The 6,153-nt window shown below is 37.5% G+C and overlaps 1 pseudogene; it reads right to left on the reverse strand.

The window, feature by feature from the left end:
- Nucleotides 1-1,254: 1,254 nt before the first annotated feature.
- Nucleotides 1,255-2,938, reverse strand: LOC136375711 (actin-like protein 6A; annotated as a pseudogene).
- Between the last annotated feature and the right edge of the window lie 3,215 nt (nt 2,939-6,153).

A 6,153-nucleotide genomic window follows, 5' to 3' on the forward strand; every position in this document is an offset into this window, starting at 1 on the left:
ACAAAATAAATAAAATTAGTGGTGGAAGAGGAGAAATAACAACAGACACCAAATAAATACAAATATTTGTAAGAAAATATTATGAACTATATGCCAAAAAATTGGACAATCAGTCAAAATGGATAAATTCCTAGAAACATACAATCTTCCAAAACTGAATCAGAAAGAATGAGAGAATCTTGATAGACAGATTACAACTAGTAAAATTGAAGCAGTAATCAAAATACGCCCAACCAATCAAAGTCCCATACCAGCTTGCTTCACCAGTCAATTTATCAAATATAGGTTTTGTTGTTGTATGTGCCTTCATTGGAGATTGTACCTGCAACTTTAGTGTATCAAGACAAAACTCTAACCAGCTGAGCTATCCAGCCAGGGTCTACTCTTTTTAAAAGGAACCCTTGAGTAAGAAAGGACTGTTGGATAATGGCTGAGAGTAAATTAATTTTTGGAGGCCCAGGATTCCAAGTCAGCCCATAGTATTATATAACAAGCATTAATTGGTATAAAAAAGTATGTCTAAGCTAAGTTTGCTTTATGCTAAACTCAAAGGAACCTTCAATATTTTTTGTGGTTATTCCCCAAGACCTGTTATTATGTGATTAGAATACATATCTTGAGCAACTGGATGAATCCCTTATCCATGATAAGTCCTTTGCTCTCTTCTTTCCTTGTACACTAGGCAAAATTAATGTCCTGTGTTGTAGCAAATGGTGCATTTACCATTTCCTGGTTCCTCTAAGAAATACATATTCCAGATAACACCGGCTTATATAATATTAACAGTGTTGATAAAAGACTGGAGGCACCTGTGCACTGAGCTGCCTTTATTATAACAGTAAAAATTTGTAGAAGTTCACCAGTGAAACCATCTGGGTCTGGTGCTTCACATGGGGTAGATGCTTAATAACTTTCTTTATTCCTCTATAGAAAATGGTATATATAAGATTTATGTTTATAATCTGTATTTTCTTAACAAATTATCCATTTGGCCTAGGTTTTTACATTTATTTGCAAAGAAGTCTGCAAAACAGTATTTTTAAAAAAAATTTCTTCTGTCTCTCCCTTTTTATTTCATTTTGTATAGTTGTGCTTTTTCCTTTTTTCTTTAAGAAATTAGTGTGATTTTGTTATTTTGAGCTATTTTGTGATCTTTTTTCTTTCTTTTTTTTTTTTTTTTGATGGCTAGCAATTTTTATTTAAATTTGCAAGCCTAAGGTAAAAAGCAAAGGCAATAAGTTTTACTTGTAAATAAAAAGCAGTTCTACCAATCCATTGGTAATTAATATACTAAGCATAGTTGAAAAGCATTTGACTGAAATCAAAATATTTAGAGAAAATAGACATTTGTATAAAAGTATAAAACACTTATAATAAGAACAAGTGCATTCCAAGGAAAGCACAAACTAATGTTAATTTATAAAGCTAGTTAAAGCCTTGAAAAATTTAAGGGAAATTGAAAAATGCAAAATGTATAAACATTCTACAAAAGATGGTCATTCTTTTCCTGAGTGCACTAAAGCTATGAAACGTAAGGTATCAGGAAGGTGGATTTATGGGAACACTTTTCAAGGGCATTTCCTTTCAACACACTGCTTCCCTCCTTCTTCATATTCTTGTTTGGAAATCCACATCTGTTGAAAGGTTCCCAGAGAAGCGAGAATAGAGCCACCAATCCATGAACTAAACCTACGTTCCCCTGTTGTATTATTTGCGATCAATTTCAACCGCATACTAGGGGGAGTTTTCTGAGAGAGTTCTCTGTTCAGCCTGTCAGTAAAGCTCTGTATTAACGTGTTTCCTCTGGCCACTATGACACTGCCATAGAGACCTGGTCTGATATCAATATCACACATTCCAACACTGGTAGTGACAACATGACTGACTCCCAGCATTGTATTTCCTGATAATCCCTTTACATTGGAAGGGTCAAATAATCCTTCAGGAATCTTCAATCGTTCTGCACCAAAATCACAGTTGTAGCCATTGGGGAATTCATAATGAACTGTTGGCATCTGTGCGGCTACTTGTTCATCATAAGTTGAATCTGATACTTGAAGTACTGAAGCTTGAAAAGTCCTAGATAACACAATTACACATGCAATTGTGCCAAGACCTTGTCACCTGTGGCAACTTCTCTTTCCTTTTCCAGTTTGCAGGAGATCCTTCTCGCACAGGTTCTTTTGATGCAATCATATATGGAGGGATCAGTTCTATATTCATTTCCTGGAAGAGTTCTCTGCACTGCATAGTAATGAAGTCTCCAGCAAGAGGTGATTTCACAATACCTTGCTGAAGGACATAGCCATCATGAACTGGAATTGCAGTGGTATGAGTGGCTCCACTGTCCAAAATAAGCCCTGTAGAACGCCCATTAGCAAATGCTGTCAAAACTGAGGTTTTGCAAAGGAAGAATGTGGGGATGTTGTAGTGTTCAAACATTAACTCTGTCAGTTTCTCTCTCTTGGCTCTAATGTTCCACTGTGCTTCTGACATGAGGACAGGATGCAGGCTGGGTTCTGATTTGACATGCATTTTATAGGTATGGTCCAAAATAGCCTGGAAACTATCCCAGTCTTCAATTGTCCCATGTTTCATTGGTGAAATGGCCTCCATATTCTCCCTGGGAACACGCAGGGCATTAGTATTTATTGATATGTAATAGGTTGGACTGCCTTGCTTGCCTTTATCACCATCGATTTCCATCAATGTGCTTCCATCATCTCTTTCTAACACCATACCAATAGCTGTGGGGAAATCCACCTTGGGACAGTCCTCACCAGCATAACCAGCTCTCACAGTATAGGATCCAATGTCAAAAACAAGGGCTCCGACTTCATCTCCCCCGTACACGCCGCTGCTCATGGCTGCTGTCGCCACGGTCCCTACGCTGAAGGCTGCCGGGCGACGTGAGTGCAACGACGACGACCACGGGTCCTGACAGCGTGATCTTTTTTCAAACCATACTCTTTTTAGTTAGGATTTTGGTTTTTCTATCCTCTGACTCATTGATTTCTGTTCCCTATTTGTCTTTTTTTGTTTTGAATTCTATCTTTTGTTATATACCAATAATATCACATTAAAAAACTAGCAATATGAAGATCTCAAAAATATTGTCCTTATGGCCACAGATGGTAAAGACAATTAGAGCAAAGTGTTTTCTTTATTACAGTCTTGTGTATTGAGCCTAATAAAGTATTATTTGGTTCATTAAACATTTATATTATCAACTATATTTTGGAATCCATAGTCTGGACATTATATATATTAACTACTAAAAGAAATACTTCGTAAAAAGGTATCTTTTTGCCTGAAAGGCATATTTATCTCAATAATTTTATTTTATTTTATTTTTATTTTTTTTGTATTTTTCTGAAGCTAGAAACTGGGAGAGACAGTCAGACAGACTCCCACATGCGCCCAACCGGGATCTACCCGGCACACCCACCAGGGGCGACGCTCTGCCCACCAGGGGGCGATGCTCTGCCCCTCCAGGCCGTTGCTCTGCGGCGACCAGAGCCACTCTAGCACCTGGGGCAGAGGCCAAGGAGCCATCTCCAGCGCCCGGGCCATCTTTGCTCCAATGGAGCCTCGGCTGCGGGAGGGGAAGAGAGAGACAGAGAGGAAGGAGAGGGGGAGGGGTGGAGAAGCAGATGGGCGCTTCTCCTATGTGCCCTGGCCGGGAATCGAACCCGGGACTTCTACACGCCAGGCCGACGCTCTACCACTGAGCCAACCAGCCAGGGCCTCAATAATTTTAAAAGCAACAAAAGAAGATCAGTGAAAAAATATATTTCACTGTTTTATATTTTATTCTTATCAAAATATTTAACTTATGAAATTTATTGAAAATGCAGATGTGAAGGTATTCTATGAATCTTAATGCAGAAAAGAGTGGGAAATTACATAAATATACTGAAATGGTGGGAAAGGAATCATATTTACTCTTTGGCTGATAATCTAAGGCAGGGGTCCCCAAACTACAGCCCGTGGCCGCATGTGGCCCCCTGAGGCCATTTATCCAGCCCCCGCCGCACTTCCGGAAGGAGCAACTCTTTCATTGGTGGTCAGTGAGAGGAGCACAGCATCTGCATCCTGTGTTCCTGGAGTACGGTATGTGGTGGTGCCGCAAAGCGCGGCGTCGCTCACGTACAGTACTACTTTCAGTGATGCAGGATTCATGCGTCATGGCTCTGGAAGCACGTTATATCACTTGTTACGGCTAGCAGTGACAAATATGGAACCCGACATTGACCATCTCATTAGCCAAAAGCAGGCCCATAGTTCCCATTGAAATACTGTTTGTTGATTTAAATTTACTTGTTCTTTATTTTAAATATTGTATTTGTTCCCATTTTGTTTTCTTACTTTAAAATAAGATATGTGCAGTGTGAATAGAGATTTGTTCATAGTTTTTTTATAGTCCGTCCCTCCAATGGTCTGAGGGACAGTGAACTGGCCCTCTGTGTAAAAAGTTTGGGGACCCTGATCAAAGGAAAGGAAATTAAACTCACTTGTCTTATTTTACTGTTGTCTTTTTCTGAATGTAAAATGAGATGGTGCTCTTCCCTTTATCTCAATCAACCCCCACAATATACAATACATTGCACATGATTGAAGCTATGGCTTGCTAGCATGTGTGTGTTTTCCTCTCATTTTTCCACTTTAGGCTGTAAGTTTCAGAGCACAGAGGCCAGTGTTCTCTTCTGGGCTCACCGGGGCACCAAGCAACATGCCAGGCATACTTGCAGCTAAGAACACAGAATACATTTCATTCATCTAAAAGAAAATCTTTGAGTTCCCTACTTTGTCATGTTCATCTTGCATTCTTACATTGAAAAAGCAAAATCTGCCATCAGATTCCATAGAAAGTAAATTTCTGGCCAATTATATCTATTGCTATAGCAGGCTACAAACAGTGAGAGAGACTTGTTGCTGTGCATTACTTTTCCATGGTAACATGCAGAAGGGCAGGCACTAGAAGGTAACATCCTACTACAGTTAAAAAGAAAAAGGACAGAGATGGTATTAGCTAGGCAGTAAGTCAGCACTAAAGGTTTAAGATTAAATGCCTACCGTATTTCTTTTATTTTTAAATATGGGACTTCTTGTTAAGATTATATTGATGACAGAAATTTTAACATATTAACTGATATACTAATTCTATGCTTTATACACTTGAGTTTGTATAAAGAAAATACAAATAGTATTTTGAAATGGGCTGATTTAGTCAATTTATTCACCTAAGAACTCTCCTTTTTCTATGCCCAACAATATTTTTCTTATATTCTTATCATCTTTCCAGTAGATGACTGGGCCTGGATCATAGAAATAAAAATGTTCCATCCCTGTATTTCCCAGAGTTTATAACAACATGGTGCTAGCTTTCCATCCCAGGAGATTGTCCTCAAAAGATAATTTTTGAAACCACTTCAAAAGTCCACAGAGGTCAACATTAAATTATTTTTAACATGTTTATTAGGAGACATGGTTTTGAGGAAAAACAATCCACTTTTCTTAAATAGTAAAGATTTTGGAAATGCTTAGACAATTATTTTGAAAACCAACAATTATTACCAATATATACTCAACAAAAGAGTGAGAGAGAAGAAATATACTACAATCACTTGAAGACACTCAGGAACAACTGATGCAAAAAATAATTTAAGAAGGTTAAGCAAAAAAAATTAGAAATTTCCAGATTCTTAGTTTGTTAATTTAAAAGCATGAATGTAATTTCTGTCTATAAAGTGCTTTGCTATATGCAACTTCTCAATTTCAGATGAACTGCGACTCTCAAAAGCTAACTTGATCTTCTAATGTAGACAAAAACCAATGGAGAGTTTCTTTTCTTTGAAAATATTTCTTCTTTTCTATTTTTATTTATTTTTAATTTAGAAATTAAATTTAATGGTTTGACATTGTTCAATAAGAATACATAGGAAGCCCTGGCTGAATAGTTTGGTCGGTTGAGCGTTGTGTGGAACACAATTGTTGCTGATTCAATCCCAGTCAGGGCACATACAGAAACTGCTCCATGTCCCTGTCTCTCTGTCTCTTTTTCCCTGCCTCTCTAAAATAAATAAATAAATACATAAATAATAAAATAATAACAATAAAATCAAATTTAAAAAGAATACATATATTTTCAGT

The sequence above is a fragment of the Saccopteryx leptura genome, chromosome 6 (genome assembly GCF_036850995.1).
Source record: "Saccopteryx leptura isolate mSacLep1 chromosome 6, mSacLep1_pri_phased_curated, whole genome shotgun sequence".
NCBI lineage: Eukaryota > Metazoa > Chordata > Mammalia > Chiroptera > Emballonuridae > Saccopteryx > Saccopteryx leptura.